Source organism: Adiantum capillus-veneris, chromosome 29 (assembly GCF_014529385.1).
Source record: "Adiantum capillus-veneris isolate H3 chromosome 29, ASM1452938v2, whole genome shotgun sequence".
Lineage (NCBI taxonomy): Eukaryota > Viridiplantae > Streptophyta > Polypodiopsida > Polypodiales > Pteridaceae > Adiantum > Adiantum capillus-veneris.
Window position 1 is genome coordinate 86,631,560 of NC_140959.1, and position 19,542 is coordinate 86,651,101.

Consider the following 19,542-nt stretch of genomic DNA (forward strand, 5'->3'; position numbering starts at 1 on the left):
CCAAATTCAGTTTTGAAAAGATCACTAGACTCCTTGTGATGTCCTCTAGCTATGGTGCAAATATGGTATCAATATGCGACAAAGGAACATGGATTGCGATCCATGTACCTATGTGTCAAATGTACTAAACTTGGCACACAGCTTGCCCTTGGTCTCCTAATGCTAGCTATATGGTTTTTATGTGATTTGGATCACTTAAGGTCAAGCAAAAGTCAATTCACAGGTCTGTTTTAGGGTTTTCACCTTGAACTGTTTTTGGCTCTTTTCATTCACTTTTTGAACTTTTTTGACAAAAATTCTTCGGGAACTTTTGTTCACACTAATCTCTGCTACAGGCTAGATAAGTTACTGTCCAACAATTTCTCAGGGGTACACGGATCCCGATCCATGTTCCATCACTTTTGGACTTGATATTTAGTGTGCTGATAGCTTGTGATGTTTATATCTTGCTCATCAAGAAATTTTTGAGTTTGGATAAATTTTTGCCTAACCAAAAGTGAGTTCCACAGTCTGTTGTGATAATTTTGACAATGTTCTATTTTTTGCTCTTTTGACCACTTTTCACAACCTTTTTGCATATGATTCTTTTGGGAAAGCTATTTGTCTATGTCTCATCTACCTACTGCTCAAATGCCAACCAAAAGTTTTTCAAATTTTTTTCATGAGGTACATGGACCGCGATTTATGCTCCATCATATTTGAGCACCAAATTTGGCCTGATGATTACCTACAATGTCAGTAGTCTATTCCACCACTTGTTTTTGCATATGGACAACTTTTTCCTAGTCAAAAGTGATTTTTTTGTCTGCCGTGTGGTTTTTGACTAGTTTCTGTATTTGGCTATTTTGACAAGCTTTTTTCAGTTTTTTGACATTGTGTCTTTCAACAAAGTTGTTCCACTAGTTATCAAGGATATACTTGTCAAATATTAACCCAAAACGTCAAAAGGTACATGGACCACAATCCATGTTTGATAGCATTTTTTCATGAATTTTGTTATGGAGGTTCTCTATTTCCTGTAGAATCCAAATCTCACCCCTTTTTGAATTTGGATCCCAAAAAGCTGAAAACCCTAAATTTTGTGTTTGAAATGCTTGTTTTGTTGTTTTTGCCCTAACAGCCAATTCTGATGTGATTTGTGAGCTTTTCTTTCTTGATCAGAGGAGTATCCCACTGATGCTCACTCTCACTCGTCACTTTTTTCCAAAAATGGTCTCTAGGATACATGGATCGCGATCCATGTTTCTCTATAGATTCTGGCCAAACTTTTCAGATTGCTTCTAGAGAGTCTCTTGATGCCCTTGATCCACAAGTTCTTGAATTTGGATCACTTTTGAGGTCATTTCGGTCAAAATATGGTTTTTACACGTTTTTCCCATAATATTTTAGCCCAAATTGATGGTTGTAGTTGTTATTTAATGTAAGATCCCCAACCCACCAAGACCAAGATTGGGATGGGGTCCTTGACAAGTCTCTAGGCCTAGTGAAAGTCAGAGTCTCTAAACAAGAAAAATCCAGGGAATAGACCTTTACCATTGAAAATGGCTTGGGTCTATAGCCCTAGAAGAAGACCTAGTCCTGTCTCACAGTGGAAATGGGACAATATTTAAAATCTAAGACTATTTCAGCTCTATAACTTCAACAATTTGGGCTAAGGTATTCTTAACCAACGCTTCTATTTCCCCTAACAAATGTGAGGGCACAGTCGTTGGTGAACTCCTCTTCCAATTGGAGAAGTTTACTAAATGTCTTTAGTGCGCGGGAATGGATAGTTACCTGACTAATCAGGTCCACCCGTCCATGATTGAAAACCTTAGTCAATCCCCACTTATCACCCCGCACTCACACATGATCCTTTTATTTCCTAATTACTACCACATGTGTTTTAACACTTAAAATAATGGATTCCTTATTAACTTCTCATCACAATTATTCATTAAGACAAGTCATTGAAATCAGCATTGAAAACGGCCTTTTAGAAAACAAACATCCGTAGACTTAAGACAAGGTACGATCACTTATTACATATCTTGAAAAATCCTGACACGTACTCCACTTGTCTCAAGCACACCTATACATGGGTGAACAAACAACACCCTTCCTTATTTATAAACAGGATGGAAACCCATCACCCAAAGTTCGGGACGCCCATACGCGAGTATCAGTTGTCCATACAACCGGGCGATTCCCCTAGGATAAAAACGGTATCCTAAGCAGTATCCACAAACATACACATATAGGAGGTACAGTCTCCACGTACATGGGGAAAACCGACTCATCAATGGCTGACCAACCATCATTACTCATCTTTTAGGTCAAAATATGGTCATTTTGGTCAAAATATGGTTTTTACACTTTTTCCACAAACATACACATGTAGGAGGTACAGTCTCCACGTACATGGGGAAAACCGACTTATCAATGGTTGACCAACCATCATTACTCATCTTTTAGGTCAAAATATGGTCATTTCGGTCAAAATATGATTTTTACACTTTTTTCCCTCAATCTTTTAGCCCAAATTGATGGTTGTAGTTGTTATTTAATGTAAGATCCCCAACCCACCAAGACCAAGATTGGGATGGGTCCTTGACAAGTCTCTAGGCCTATTGAAAGTTAGAGTCTCTAAACAAGAAAAATCCAGGGAATAGACCTTTACCATTGAAAATGGCTTGGGTCTATAGCCCTAGAAGAAGACCTAGTCCTGTCTCACAGTGGAAATGGGACAATATTTAAAAATCTAAGACTATTTCAGCTCTATAACTTCAACAATTTGGGCTAAGGTATTCTTAACCAACGCTTCTATTTCCCCTAACAAATGTGAGGGCACAGTCGCTGGTGAACTCCTCTTCCAATTGGAGAAGTTTACTAAATGTCTTTAGTGCGCGGGAATGGATAGTTACCTGACTAATCAGGTCCACCCGTCCATGATTGAAAACCTTAGTCAATCCCCACTTACCACCCCGCACTCACACATGATCCTTTTATTTCCTAATTACTACCACATTTGTTTTAACACTTAAAATAATGGATTCCTTATTAACTTCTCATCACAGTTATTCATTAAGACAAGTCATTGAAATCAGCATTGAAAACGGCCTTTTAGAAAACAAACATCCGTAGACTTAAGACAAGGTACGATCACTTATTACATATCTTGAAAAATCCTGACACGTACTCCACTTGTCTCAAGCACACCTATACATGGGTGAACAAACAACACCCTTCCTTATTTATAAACAGGGTGGAAACCCATCACCCAAAGTTCGGGACGCCCATACGCGAGTATCAGTTGTCCATACAACCGGGCGATTCCCCTAGGATAAAAACGGTATCCTAAGCAGTATCCACAAACATACACATGTAGGAGGTACAGTCTCCACGTACATGGGAAAAACTGACTCATCAATGGCTGACCAACCATCATTACTCATCACCTGAAGTGAAAATATTCCAAGGAATCAGAGGTGTCTTGAGACAGCTGTCTTAAGGATGACAAATCACTCTTTCCTAAGCCAACCAACCTTATCCCAAACATTTCCTTTCTAATTTACAAAAAAGTGATCGTGGGGTTCTTTAGAAGATGACTTCCGTTTTGGTCAGTTTTACTTTTTCTAATTCCTTACTCCCTCTTTACGTATGCAATGTTAACAATTAAAGAAAAACTTGAATTAACTAAACTTAATTATAATGAATAATTTGAATTTTTTTGTAGTACCGGGGCCTGTACACTCTCATTAGTAAGCCTACTACTAGGCCCGACTTCATCGTCATGCGACGCTCTAGTTCTTTTTGGAGCTCCGTCCTCATCATCAGATGTAGAATTGGCTCGGGTCCTTTTAGGTGCAATAACTTCTTATCCTTATAAAAAAGGATGTCTAATCATTAGGTAAATTATCCAAAAGCTAGTTTAATGTTTGTATTCAACCTTAACCGAATCAAGGTTAAATTTGGAGTCTCAATTGGTAAATTCTTGACCTATTAATTTCTTATTTTTCTATATAGGTATGATAACTTTTTCCAAGGCTTCCCTAAGGCTTGTTCCCTAAGGCTTTTCTAAGCTCTCCTAATTTTTTATATCTTTTTCCTAGCTTCCCATCTTCATTAAGCTTGAAATCTGCTTGTTTTAAGATTTATATTTATTATATTCATTTTCTCTTAAAGATTTCATTTTCTCAACTTTATATTATTGGTTTACACTTACTTAATTTTCCTATAAGCTTTTGATCGCAAAGTCTATTTATTTTAATTAATCTTTAAACACAAATAGTGCTTTTGGTCAATTATAATCTCATAGCTGATTAACTAATTATAGTATAACTATCACAAGTGAATAATGATATTTTTGACCTCTAGTAATTATCTTTTAATTTTCCAAAATAATTATCTATTTTTCTCCTTTTTTTCCAGCTAAAATTGATCTAATTTGACTTAGATAAATAGCTATATTATTTTTCTAACCTTAAGATAATTATTGGGGCTTCTTTATCATATAAACTAACTCTGAGAAATAGCACCTAGCTATCTAACATGATTTACTAATTTCCCCCTTTGATTTTCAACTAGAATTAGTCTAATTTGACTTAGATAAATAGATATATTGATTTTCTAGCCTTAAGAAAATTTATAAAAACTTTTTCATCATGTAATCTAACTCTAATAAATAGCATTTAATTAGCTAACATGATTTACTAATTTTTTTCTTTAAATTTTAGCTAGAATTATTCTAATTTGACTTTGATAAAAATATATATTAATTTTTTGACCTTAAGATAATTATCATGATTTCCTATCAGGTAAACTAACTCTGATAAATAGCATCTAACTATCTAACATGATTTACTAGTTTCTCTCTTTAATTTTCAGCTAGAACTAGTCTAATTTGACTGAGATAAATAACTATATTAATTTTCTCATCTTAAGATAATTATCACCACATTTTTATCATGTAAAACAACTATGATAAATATAATCTAATTATTTGACATGATTTATTAATTTTCCTCTTTAATTTTAAGCTTAAAACAACTAATTTTAGCTTAATTAAATACTTAGGTTAACTATCTATCAATGAGTAGTTTACCCCGTGTTTCTAATAGTGTTTCCTAATTGTGATAATTAAATTAAGAACTATTGAGTTAGTTAAGTAGGTTTCCCATCATTTTTTGATATATATCAACTAATTTTTGTCTATTTAATTATAGGAACTAATCAAAATATTAAGAGATAATTTTTCTAACTTTTTGACAGTCTAATCTAGCTTTGATAATTATCTTATAATTTTTTAAGTTTAATTAGTATAATTATCCTTAATTTAAGACCAAAAAGATTAATTTTAGTCTTAATATGGCTTAATAAATAATTAGATTAATATCTCTAATCTTAATCTAAGTAATCTATAGAATATTAAGAACTAAGAGAGTAATTTAGATTGTAAATAAGTTTAATCTTCTTAATTAACTAAATTAATTAAGAAAATAGAGGTAAATTAGCATAATTTTGCTAATTTAAAAGAGATTAGGCTAATTACGATGGATAATCAGCTAGAGTTTTTGCTCTCTAGTGATTTTTGAGTAGAGTTTTCTCTATGTGAGAGAGAAATGGCCAAGACTCTGAGTCTGAGAGAAAATGTGAAGCAAGGGGTCCTATTTATAGTTTTTCTGGGCCTTCTGGACATTCCCTAGCTGGAACAGCCAGCTGCTTCCAGCTCAAGCAGTCCCCAAGCTCAAGAAGGTGCCATCTACCACTATTCCTATCCCTGGCAAATCTTGCAACCTCCTCCCACAGCCTGCCTAATTTAAAAATCAACCCTGCTAAATTTTTTTTGTTATGTTCTGCTAATTTCATAAATATCTGGGAAGCCTTAATAAAAGTCTATGCTTAATGATTACTACAACCATCAAGTGTATGATTAAATGATTAGTGCAACCATCCAATTTGTCTTAAAAATTTAATTTACATCAAACCTTCCTGTGGAACTAGCAAGGTCAGTTTTTATATGATTTTAATTCTGAAAATCCCTAGCCCAGGGTTTGCTGTGCTTAAGATTCCAGAAATACTATTTTTTATTGCTTTTGAGGTAGTGTTTTAACATGATGGTAAGACCAATGCTTTCTCCTTAAGCTTTGAGTTTATTCCTGGCTGCTAGTGGAGACCTTACATTTAACCTACTCCTAAGTATTGAAATAAAACATGAAACAAAAACAAACAAAATGGTCCTAATGCAAGTATTAGGTAGGAGAAGTCTTCATTTTGGTTTCCTTTCTCTTTTGCAAATGTTTATCCTTCCTCCTACAAAGAATGGAAACTAGTGGAGTGCATTATTGGTGTTTTTAATGTTTATCATTCATTTATAGGCAACCAACATAATCTAGGAAGAACAAACAAAAAACTTGCTGAATTGGGAGTCTTTTTTTACGATCATTTCTTTCATGTGGGAAATGACCTCTCTTTTAGAGCACTAGAATATATCTCTTTACGAGCATTCACCCCAACATTGATTGGCCTCTTCCAACAACAAGTGATCTTAGTGAAGATTATTGCCTGAAACGTATTCATGAAGTTTAGAAAGGACTCAAGCAAACAGTTGCAAGACGAATAGTGAAAATCAAGATATGCATGCCCATTCATGTATTTATTGATTTGTTTGCAATCAGGGAGACTATTAATTTGAAGTATACCATGTTGGTTTGCACTAATATTGATGACAATGCTATTTTGGAGTTTTTGGGATAAGGGATGGGATTGCAAAATTAAGGAAGGAATTCAATGCAAAGTAGATTTGCAATCTATAAATGTTAAATACATCATTAAATATCAAAACTTTATTTTATCATTTTATTATCACAGAGCTCATAAAGTGAGAGGTGCTTGGATACCACTTGATCAAGATCTCAAATGCATGCATGAAAATAAGTTGAAGAAGCAAGTGGATATTTGGATGGATTTGCAACTTCAAGCAACCATAATAGGTCAACGATGCACACTCTCACAACTCAGACATGACTTAATTACAGAGGATGAAGTAGACCTTCCACAGAACTTCATTTTTCAAATTGCTGGACAAAGAGTAAGTTTTTTTGTACTTTTAAACTTAATTGAAGAATAGTCTTAACAACTTTTCAATGCAAACCTCTAAAAGAGGAGAGAAACAAGAATAAGCTGTAAATGTTTTGAGCAGAATGGTGCAACCAAATTCGGTCTGTGCAGGGAAGTGCTCCATGTAAAGCTATGGGTGCTAGTAGGTGTAGGACAAGGCACCAAGGCCAATGTGGAGAACCTGGGTAGGCAAATGATAGTGGAAGTGTATGTCTAATGTGGGTTTTTTGGTAAAAAAGGCCCCAAAATGATCTATTTGGGGTGATAGCTAAAGGTGCCCGAGATGCTGATTTGGTGCTCTAGAATATGGTCTTTAAGATGCCTTGCAAGCTGGTCCAGACGGCACCTCAAACGAAGTCTCGGTGTGAATGTTATGATTGTCTAAAGATGGAATTCTTTGCAAATCCTCAATGGGCAGGGTAGGTACAGACAGGTGTTTAAGACTAGGATCAGTGGATACATGTGTAAGGCTTGAGCTGTGGAGCATGACAATCTTTTTGGATTGTCAATCGGGTTTCGAACCGGCAAGTTATGGCCTGTGGAATATTTGTTGGGGGTCGAGTGTGTGCCCACTTGATAGCATTGAAAGGCGTCCCATTTGATGGTTTTTGAGCTTCAACCAGTTTTAAGATGGTGGCCCATGTTACGTGAAGTTGACAGGGATTAACAACTTGACAATCAGAGTTGAGGTGATCGAGTTGTGCTAGGTGAAAATTTGATGACAGTTGCCGGTAGACCAGCACCCAATGATTTTCTTGGTTTTTGCAGCCTCAGTTTGCAGCCTCGGCAAAGTTCAAGTGTGGCATGGGTTGGCAAATTCGGACTCCGGGTCGGCAATCTTCCGTAGCTTTTTGCAGCTCGGGAATTAGTGCATAGAGCACCAAAAACATGGGGAACGAGGGTCCTTGGTTATTATTTGTAAAGGTAAAAGGTAGGAGTGGCTGGACTTTGGGGGAAAAAAGAAGTTAACTTCAAAAGCCTAAAAGGGAGAGGAAATAAATAAGTTGGAGGATGGACACTCTGCCCACCAGGGGAGGTTACTTTCTTAGAAAGCTTGGGAGAAAAAGAAAGAGGAGGAAACGACGACAACGCGCCGTCGTTGCCTCCTTGGGGGGGAAAAAGAGAGTGATATTTTTTTGGAAAGGGAAGGAAGCGAGCTTCTAGTTTTTGGGTTTACGTTCGCTTGGTGGAGGGTGAAGCAAGCAAAAAGGGTTTCTTGGGCTTTGAAAAATCGAGCAAAGAGAGGGAGAGAGCTCACCCTTGTGCTTGTTCTTTGGGCGAGTCGGTCTACGGCCATGGTTGTAACTGTTTCAATTGTTCAATGAAGAAAGGCCCCCCATTTTGAAACGTGTGATTGCGTCATGCCGGGTTCCCCTTCCCCCTTCTTCTCTACTCTATTGCAAGCGCGTTCGGGTGTGTGTCGGTAGCGTTGCCCCTCCGACAATGTGTGTGCAAAGACGGAGAGATTACGTGTGGTGCTGTGTGCGAAGGGCGGCAATCGTTGGTGTACTTTCCATGGGTGTGGGTTGCGTTATGATTTGTGTGGGCTTGGGTCTGTGTGAGCGCTTTGTGCGCATGTGATCTTGGTGATTGTGTTTTTTGGAGGTGGTTTTCAAGTGGGTAGGGGTGTTGTGTACGCCCTGAGCTATAGGAGGCATTTCTGTGTGTGTGATGGGCTTGTTCCCGGTTCCCCCTATCCATCTTCAGGTGACCCCACTTAGGAGCACACTGATTGCTTCGTAGTAAGTAAGAGAAACAGTCTTGGGTATTGGTTGACATGGCGTCTCGAAGCTATGGGGCAATTTTTATAGGTGAAGAGAATCCTGATGAGTGGGTTGTAGACTTTGACCTGTATATGTTGTCATTACGTATGAAAAATGAGGATAGCAAGATGCAGATGTTTCCTTTGGTGACGCACGGGAAAGCAAAGGTATGGTATGAAGCATTGGAAGGTGAGCCGAGGCATGCTTGGCCGGCTCTACAGGCACGTTTCCTACATGATTTTCGCAAAGAGACGTCCCCAGTCAAGATGGATGCCAAACTAAAGGTGCTCAAGCCGGATGTAAGTGAAGAGTTCGGTCTATTTTTGGATCATTTTGAAGTGTGCTGGATAGAGTTAGCGGGTTCCATGCTTGGCCAATGGAGATACTTCAAACTGGATAAATTTATGGCGTGCCTACACCCAAAAGTGAGGGTGAAAGTGGATTTTGAGAGCCCAGAAGACTACAATGGTGCAGTGGCCATCTCAAAGGAAAAAAGCAGGAAAATTAAAAAAACGATTGAGCAGGCCGTGTCGGGTTATGAAGCAGTGGTGCCTATCCAACCTCATGGTCTAAGGGATGCTGTTCCTAATGAGAGCCATGCGAGCCGAGATGTAGCCATTGTGCCACAAAATTGGGTGCAAACCATGCAGGATTTGTGTGAGAAAATGCAGGAATTGCGGCTAAGCATGATGGATAGTGGTCAGCCAAGAGGAGCAAGGGACAGGGCAAGGCCACTACCCGATCGGTGTTACAATTGTGGTGAAGAAGGACACTATGCGCCAGATTTCCCTCATCCGCTAAGAGAAAGAGGTGATATTTATTTGCTGTTTGGTAGAGGTAGAGGCCAAGCACAACTCAATGGCCCAAGAGAGCAGGTAGTTGAGAATCAGGTGAAACCAGCTCCCCCGAATGGTGGTGAAGTCCCTAGGATGAACATCATTGGAGTGGATAAGTAGGATGTTGAAGTTTTGGCCAACAAAAGAGCAAGGATGGAAAGGGAGACAAAAATCGAGCAAGAAACAAGGGCCCGTAAAGGTAAAGAGAAAGAATACAAAGGCAGGGAGTGGCCAAAAACTAACAAGAAGAGGAGGTGTCGCAAAATCAAGCAGGCAGATTTTCAACTAGGGCGTGGCTACCCCGAATACGACCTGGTAAGGGATGTTCAAAATCAAAACGCTAACATTACCTTTGGTCAGTTATTGGCTTTGAATCCCAAGTTGCAGAGACAATGGTCTACAAGCGTTAGCACGGGGCTGCCAAAGGCTAAGGGAAATGTGCATGCAATGCAAAACATGGCATTGAGAGTGGGTAGTCCGATGGATCTCCTTCCTCTAGTGGATGCGGTCTTTGAAAAGAGGATGCAAGTTCAGGGCTATATAAATGGTAGGGAGCACAGGTTTGCGTCATGACAGAGGCTGCTATGAAGAAAACGGGTGTCAAAGCATAGCTAAATCAAATGTGCCCATGAGAATGGCTAACCATACCAAAGCCAGGTGTTTGGGTGTGGCTTAAGATGTAAGAGTGAAAGTGATGGGCATTGAGTGCCTAATTGATTTCTTTGTGATGAAATCAGGTGACAATGATTATCTAATCAACTTGGGCAGGCTATGGCTACTTGCAATAGGGGCTAAGCAGGATTGGGGAGCATGGTGTTTACCCTGCCTGACAAAGAGAGAGGGAGATAGGTGGTGCTTGATTTAAAGACCAAAGAGAGCCATTTTCACCCTATGGCAAAAAAAGATGAAGATGATACAACAAGCTATGAATACAAGACTGAGACAGCCTATGATGAGGGCTACATGGATACTAAGGAAGAGGAAAGCGAGGATGATATGCTAAAGATAGATGCCGACTTTTTTGGGGTCACTATTGAAGTCTCCCATGCAAAAGAAGAAGTGCAAATACAAAGCATAATTATAGTTTCTCGTGTAACATGTAACCTTTATACTTTGAATACAAATTGTTTTTAAAAAACACTTCTAGTGCTTGTCTTGCATTGCACTTAAAGCCATTTACACGTACTTTTTTATAAATGGATGATAGTCTTAATAACCTCACATTTCATTTATGAGATTATCAGGTAGTAGTTGTAGTAGTAGGGGGTACCAGCTGGAGGAAATTCAAAAAATGTTGGCATTAATTTGAAATGGAAATGGGAAGGGTGGGAATGCAAGGATTGAGAAGGGGGGAGCCAAGGCACGTGGATCCCATGCATTTCTTCTCTCTCTCTCTCTCTCTCTCTCTCTCTCTCTCTCTCTCTCTCTCTCAACACCTCACTGAGGTGGAGATGATGGACAAGAGGGGAGAGTAGGGCCTGTGTGTGTGTGTGTGTGTGTGTGTGTGTGTGAGTTCTCTGATGTTAAGTCAGGTGATGTTGTGTAGACACTCGTCGTGGCCGATGTCCCCGAGGGATCTTGTTGGAGCCAATTGTATAGCACTTTGACTATCACAATATAACACATGCATCACTTCTTTGATTCCCAAATCTGTTACTAGTCGATTAAGCCAAATTGATTCTTTGCATGCCTCTGATGATGCAACATATTCAGCCTATGTAGTAGACTGAGTAGCACAATCTTGTAATCTAGAACGCCATGATACTGCTCCACCAGCCAATGTAAAAACATACCGTGATGTAGACCTTCGGTTGTCTAAGTCACCTGCATAATCTGAGTCTGTAAAACCCTTTACACTTAGCTCCTGACTCCCATAGCATATACGCATACTCTTTGTAGCTTTCAGGTATCTCAATATTCCTTTCACTGCCTCCCAATGTTTCTTTCCTGGGTTTGACATGTATCGACTTACTACTCCCACTGCAAATGCAATGTCTGGGCGAGTAGCAATCATTGCATACATCAAACTACCCACTGTAGAAGCATATGGAATCTTATCCATTTCAGCGTGTTCTTCCTCAGACACAGGACAATCTTGTTTGCTAAGTTTCACATATGGTGGCAATGGAACACTCAATGCCTTTCCCTTCTCCATATTGAAACGTTGCAAAACCTTGTCAATATACTTTGTTTGAGATAACCAAATCAACTTCTTTGATCTATCTCTCTCAATGCGCATACCAAGTATATGACTTGCCTCACCCATGTATTTCATGTCAAACGATTTTGCCATCTTTGACTTCAAAGCTGAAATTTCTTCCAAGTGCTTGCCAGCAATCAACATGTCATCCACATACAAAATAAGGATCAGCCAACTGCCATCCTTAGCCTTCTTTGTATATAGACAGTGATCGAACTCACTACGTTTGTAGCCTTGAGAAAGCATAAACTTGTGGAACTTATGGTACCATGCCCTCGGTGATTGTTTTAAGCCATAAAGACTCTTTAACAACTGGCATACCAAATCTTCCTTGCCTTTCTCAATAAACCCTTCTGGATGCTGCATGTAAATTTCCACATCTAAATCACCATGCAAGAATGCTATCTTGACATCCATTTGGTGCAACACCAAATCTAATATGGCAACCAATGCAAGAAAGCATCTCAATGTAGTCATCTTGACCACCGGAGAGAAGACTTCATCAAAGTCAATGCCTTGTTCTTGCTTAAAGCCCTTGGCAACAAGCCTTGCTTTGTACTTTGGCTGGCTATCATGAGCCGCGATCTTATACCTGTAAACCCATTTACAAGGTAGAGCCTTTTTTCCCTGTGGTAATTTAACTAGCTTCCATGTCTGGTTTTTATGCAGAGCTGTCATCTCTGACTGCATGGCCAATTGCCAATTCCCAGAGTCCTTCATTTGCACTGCTTCCTTGTAACATGAAGGCTCATTGCAATCAGTCAACATGACATAGTTCATAGATGGAACAAACCGATCAGGAGGTCGCGTGATACGTCCAGATCTACGCAAAATAGGTGGCTCAGGCTCAGCCACAACCTGTGGTTCCAATCTATCCTGTCCTTGCTCCTCTTGAGCCCTGACATTTTGTCTTGCACGTGCAAGTCCATTTTCTTGGAAGACTACTCTTCTAATCTCCTCAACCCTCTCTGGTTTAGAATGATATTTGGATTCATTAAAGTGAACATCATTGCTACGGATAACCTTTCTGGATTCGGGATCCCAAAGTCTGTACCCCATCTCACCAGAATTACCATAGCCTAGAAAGATGCACTTTCTACTCTTTGGCTCAAGTTTGTTCCTAAATTCCTTTGGAACGTGAGTATATGCCTCACAGCCAAAGACTCTGAGATGCTTGTATGAGGGCATTTTGCCTGACCATACCATCTCTGGCACTGAATCCTTCTGCAAAACCTTGCTAGGAGATCTATTTATAAGATGAACAGCTGTTCATACAGCTTCATCCCAAAACCTATTTGGCAGATGTGCATTAGACAACATACTTATGACCTTCTCTTGTATGGTCCTATTCATCCTCTCAGCAACACCATTTTGAGGAGGATTGTAAGGAGCAGTAAGTTCACGTTTTATACCTTTTGACTCACAAAAGTCCTGAAAGGCCTTTGAAACATACTCTCCACCATTGTCAGTGCGTAAGCATTTAAGCTTCTTGCCACTCTGATTCTCTACAAGTGTCACAAACGTTTTGAAAACACTAAATGCTTCATCCTTGTGCTTGAGAAAGTAAACCCATACTTTCCTCGAGTAATCATCTATAAATGTCATAAAGTAAGAAGCTCCCCCTAGAGATAGGTTAGGCATAGGTCCACACAAATCACTATGAACAAGTGCCAATTGTGTATCTCTTCTACTGCTTCTATGCTTATGTGGCTGCTGTGTTTGCTTACCATACAGACAATGTTCACAAAATTCAAAATCATTAAATGAAAAGCCAGGCAAATAACCAGAACGAGACAAGATTTCCATTCCCTTCTTGGACATATGTCCTAACCGGCTATGCCACAAAGAAACGTTCGGCTGCTCGGTTACATTGATTACATTTTTAGATACATTTGATACATAAATAATGTAAAGTCCTCCAGACTTTACTCCATGTGCTACTGTCATCGAACCCTTGGATATCTTCCACATGTTTTGTCCAAATGTGGTGACATAGCCAGCATCATCAAGTAAACCTGTGCTGATCAAGCTCTTTGTAATTGCAGGAACATGTCTCACATTCTTCAGCGTGAAAGAAGAGCCATTCTGAAACTTCAATTGAACATCTCCAACACCTAAGATCTCACATGTATGCCCATTGCCTAGCCGAACATGATCTTTAGTGGTCACATAAGAGGTAAACCACTCTTTGTTTGGAGACACATGAAGTGATGCCCCTGAGTCTATAATCCAGTCACTCAGTGCATTTCCAACAGATGCTGTAAGAAGAGCTGAGTCCATTGTATTCTTCAAGAAGTAGATGTCTCTTGACACTAGACTGTCATCCTTTGCAACAATGTTTGTCACATTTATTTCTTGAATCTTCACTGAGGACTTGTTCTTCTCACCATGGTCTTCAGCTTTCTCTTTGCATTTTTCTGCTTTCCATTCTCTGCAGTCTCTTTTCATGTGACCCTTCTTGCCACAATGGTAGCATTCTATGTCACTCTTGCCTTTAGCACTGCGGGACTTGCTACGAGACTGATTCCTCTTTCCACCTTTGTACTTTTCTTTGGTCCTTCCCCTGACAACTAAGGCTGTTCCTTTGCCTTTGTCCATTGTCTTTCTATTGGTTTCTTCAGTAAGCAGACTTCCTTCTACACCTGCTATGTTCAAACCATCTGGAGGTGCAGAATTACTCAAAGTTGTGCGAAAAGTGTCCCAACTTTCCGACAATGTGATCAATAGGAACATAGCTCTAACAGGTTCATCAAACTTGACACCTTGAGCTGACAACGGACTGTAGATGGTGTTGAATTCATTCAGATGATTGGACATAGGTGTCCCTTATTTCATCTTGAAGTTAACAAGCTTCTTAAGCCAGTATACCTGTGAAGCTGCACTCTGCTTCTCATAAAGATCACTCAGCTTTGTCCATGCTTCATAAGCCGACATCTCGTCTACTACATTGAAGTAAACGCTTTCTGCCAATGTCAGCATAATGGTAGAAAGTGCCAATTCATCCATTTCGCTCCATTCATCTTCGTCCATATCTTCTGGTTTTATCCCCTTGAGCTTTATAGGTTTTATCTGCTTGTTTTGTACCAACACGTGCCAAATCTTCTTCTTACACAATGGGAAATTGGTTCCATCCAGCTTCTTGATATTGTAAAGAGCAGTGTCCTGTGATCCAGCCATAGCTACGCTTCACAATAGTTTACTTTCCTGGGAAAAATTCGGCAGAGTTTCCCCTGTAAACTGACCTCTGAACCAATATCAACCTGTCAAATGAACCAAGAAAGCTTCAGACTCTGCAGAAATTTCGGCAGAGTCTCCTTTGTAAAATGGCTCTGGTGTACTAAAAAACAGACCAAAAAACAGCTCAAAAAACACTGTCTCTCTAACACTATAAGCTGTGGGTAAACCTGTCCTACACCTGTACTGTCTCTCACTGTCCTGTCACTGTCCTGTAAGCATAGACTGCGACAATGCCTCAACGGCAGTAAAGCAAAGATGCAATCCCAACTGTCTAACTCACAGTCAGTACATCCTAGCTGCCTATCTAAGGGTGCTCGAGGGATCGCTCCAAGACCTGTATCACTGAAAGGATCTCAACATTCGAGAATCCCCCAGCTCAATAAAACCTCACTCGACCCTCAACAAAGGCTGCAGTAAATCTGACAGTACATAGACTTCCCACAAAGTCATACATCCACAAATTTCCCACTATATGCTATAACCGCTGCGGCGGTTGTTTGCTGCGTGACTCACAACTAGCAAACCCTCAACAGACATACATCATCTCTGACAATACATCCCATGTGGAAGTACCTGCAATGTCAGGATGAAATCTGGAATATAAAGCAGCAAACACAAGCTACCTGATGAACTAGTGGATGTCGCCTAAAATCTGTGTAGATGCGCCCGTGTCGTATGTGACACGCCTCCAAGAACTATGAGCCGTCCTTCGATGTGTAGACAACCACAAATCAGCACTCTGGGAGTGCCGATATCCTCAGCACCTGCAGTCGTAGGCCGAAACCCCAAATTTGCAGAGTCAGATCTGCACCCGCCGAGACCACGTAGTCGAAAATGGCATGCACAGAACTTTGTCGAAGCTGAATGGTGGCCGAGATGGCCTCAGAATGAAATTCTGAGTCAGAATGAAATTCTGAGAACACCAAGCCCTTGGGGCTCACCCACAGGATTTGGGGCCGTGTCTTCGCCTGTCGAATCTCACTCCAATTTGAGCAGGTGACTCTGGCTACCTGCAAATGCTGCCCCGAGCCTTGATCTGAGCTCTGATACCAGTTGAAGGAGTACGAGCGGAAGTGCGACGCGAGAGAAAGTGCAAGAAGAAGAGAACGACGATATGGTGAACTCGCTCTACTGTAATGTGTAGAGCATAGTGAGTTCTTATTAGGTTTTTTCAAAAGAATATGTGTACATACCTGGCGGCCCGCCCACTTACCTGGACGACCACATTGGGCTTTATACCCCAACAAGAAGTGCAAGCTAGCACAAGCTTGAGCACAGCTGCTAGGCCATGTGGTGTCACAAAATGGGATTGAGGCAGATCCGGAGAAAGTCAAGGTGCTAATCTTGATGGAGCCTCCCTCTAGTGCGCAAGGCTTGGCCTCCTTTGTACATAAGCTAAAGTACTTGTCACGTTTATTTTGGATACTGTCATAGTATGTGTATCCTCTCCAAAAGAGGGCTCAACAGGTGCATGGCTTTGAATGGGATGAAGATGCTTAAGAATGTTTTGACAAGGTGAAAGAAATTTTGTGTCAGTTCCCAGCCGTGTGCCCTCCAAGCCAAGAGCATGATTTCTATGTGGCAATGATGATAGGTACAATAGCTATTGGGGCAGTGTTACTACAAAAGGTAGTAAGGATCTATAAGCCTATCTACTTCAAAAGTAGGGTGATAAGTCCTGGAGAGGTGACTTACACTGAAGGGGAGGAGTGGGTCATGGCATTGGTTTTTGCTTGCAGGAAGTTGAAAGTGCACTTCGTTGTGTGTAAGTTTTATGTGTTGACGGCTAATAACCTTTTGCCTAAAGTGGTGTTATACTTCAAGCCAGGGAAGCGGATCATGAAGTGGGTAATAGAGTTGCAAGAATTCGAGTTCGAGTTCAAGATCGACCATACAAGTCGATCCCATTTGGCAGAAATTTTGGTCAGTAAGGCCGTAGATTTACCAATTTTATGCAAGAGTGGTACGAGATGAAGCCAAAGAGGAGCTAGACATGGTGGGAGCTTTTACCATGTGGCTTGATGGTGTATATAGGAGGGTGATGAAGATAGCTGGTGGAGGTGTGGTGATACACGATCCACATGGGAAGGTAATATTCTCAAGAGCCTATGATTTGGAGGATGTTCATACCAACAATGAAGCAGAATATCTCGCCCTCCATCTATAGAGGTTTGAAACAATGTGTTGAGTTCGGCATTTCCAGGTTAGTGGTCAAAGGTGATGCGTTATTGGTCATCAAGCAACTGCTAGGCCAATGGCAGGTAAAGCAAGATTCCTTAAAGCATTGGTACTTTGCCATCAAAAAGCTATTGAAGTTCTTTAGGGAAATCCAGTTCAAGCATGTGAAGAGAGAGCATAACCAAGAGGCAGATTGGCTAGCAAGTAGTAAGGTGCAGGTACATATCGCAGGTATATATGTGGCCCTGGCCACATACACAAGTAGGGAGTCATTGAAGGAGGTGGAAGATTTTTTAAGTACAAGGCAGTGTCCTTAAGGTTTGTCTAAATTATAGAGGAGGAGGATGGTTCAGAAAGCTCGCAAATTTACATTACTAGGTGAAGACCTAATGACCTACGGTAGAGACGGGGTGCTGAGGAGAGTGATCTATAAAGAAGAGATTAACTTGGTGCTGGAGCAATGTCATGAGGAGAGTGGGCACCAGCGGAATGGTCAAGTACTGTTTGGAGTGTTGAGGGTGGGTTTTTGGTGGCCTTCAGTAGTGAAGGATGTGCACTATTGGTGCAAGACCTGCCATGAATGCCAGCCTATAGGAGAGAGGCATTTGGTAGACGAGTCATAGGGAGTGATTATTTCTCAGAATGCTTTTGAAAAGTGGAGTTTGGATGCCATCGGTCCACTCCCTAAGTCTACAAGTGGTAAGAAGTATGTTGTGGTAGACATCGACTACCTCACAAGGTGGGTCGAGGTTAAAGCTGTGAGGGAGGTTAATGCACAGATTGTAGCCCACTTTGCTTTTGATAACATTTGTTGCCATTCTGGAGTGCCATGGGTACTCATTTTTTATAGAGGCCAAGGATTTAGAAGCAAGCATATGCAGGCATTAGTGGAAAAAATTGAAGATCCAGCATCAATTTTCCTCACCTTATCATCCCCAATGCAATGGTCTTGTGGAGACTGCCAATGGACAAATCATGACGATGCTTTGTAGTATGTGTATAAGCAGGAGACAGAATGGGAAATCAATCTAGAGAAGTGTCTATGGGCCTACGGGACATCCTACAAAGTGGAAACCAACTTTACTTTATTTGAGCTGGTTTATGTAAGGAGGCAGTGCTGCCAGTGCATGCACAACTGGGTGCTTTGAAAGGTATGTGGTGCATCAATGCCACTCCACAAGTTGTCTTACAAGACATGATTGTTGGCCTTGAGGCATTGCAGATGGATAGAGAAGCAGCAACAGACTACTATGGACGGGTCTGTACAAAGTGCAAAAGGCATTTTTGAATGGGACCTATCAGTTGATGAGAGTTAATGGTAAGCTTCTCAGACATAGGGTAAATGGTTTATGACTCAAGATGTACTTTGATAGAGGAGTGGTGCCCAATGTGAATAAAATTGTGACCCGGGGGGTTGGGCAACTCACTTAAAGAGACTCAAGAATAGCAGATATAGAATATTGTACATATTATACATATTGTGTATATGGTTGTGCGCTTTCTAGTGTGCTTGGGTGTTTGCAAAGTGTTGCAGGTTTCAAGTTCAATAAGGCTAATTTTGGTTGAACATGAATGTTCAACAGGGAGGTGGGCAATGATGGTGCAACCAAAGTCGGTCTGTGTAGGGAAGTGCTCCATTCCAAGCTATGGGTGCTACCAAGTGCAGGACAAGGGGCCAAGGCCAATGTGGAGAACCTGGGTAGGCAAATGATACTGGAAGTGTATGTCTAATGCGGTTTTTTTTTTTTGTCAAAAAGGCCCCAAAATGGTCCAGTTGGGGTGATAGGTAAAGGTGCCCAAGATGCTGATTTGGTGCTCTAGAATATGGTCTTTGAGATGCTTTGCAAGTTGGTCCAGCTGGCTCCTCAAACGGAGTCTCGATGTGAAAGTTATGATTGTCCAAAGACGGAATGCTTTGCAGATCCACGACGGGTAGGGCAAGTATAGACAGGTGTCCAAGAGTGGGATCAGTGGATACGTGTGTAAGGCTCGAGTTGTGGAGCATGCAGGTCTTTTTGGATTGTCAATCGGGCTTTGAACGGGCAAGTTATGGCCTGTGGAATATTTGTCGGGGGTCGAGTGTGTGCCCACTTGACATCATTGAAAGGCATGCCATTTGATGGCTTTTGTGCTTTGACCAGTTTCAAGATGGTGGCCCATGTTACGTGAAGTTGAGAGGGATTAACGGCTTGACAATTGGAGTTGCGGTGATCGAGTTTTGCTAGGTGAA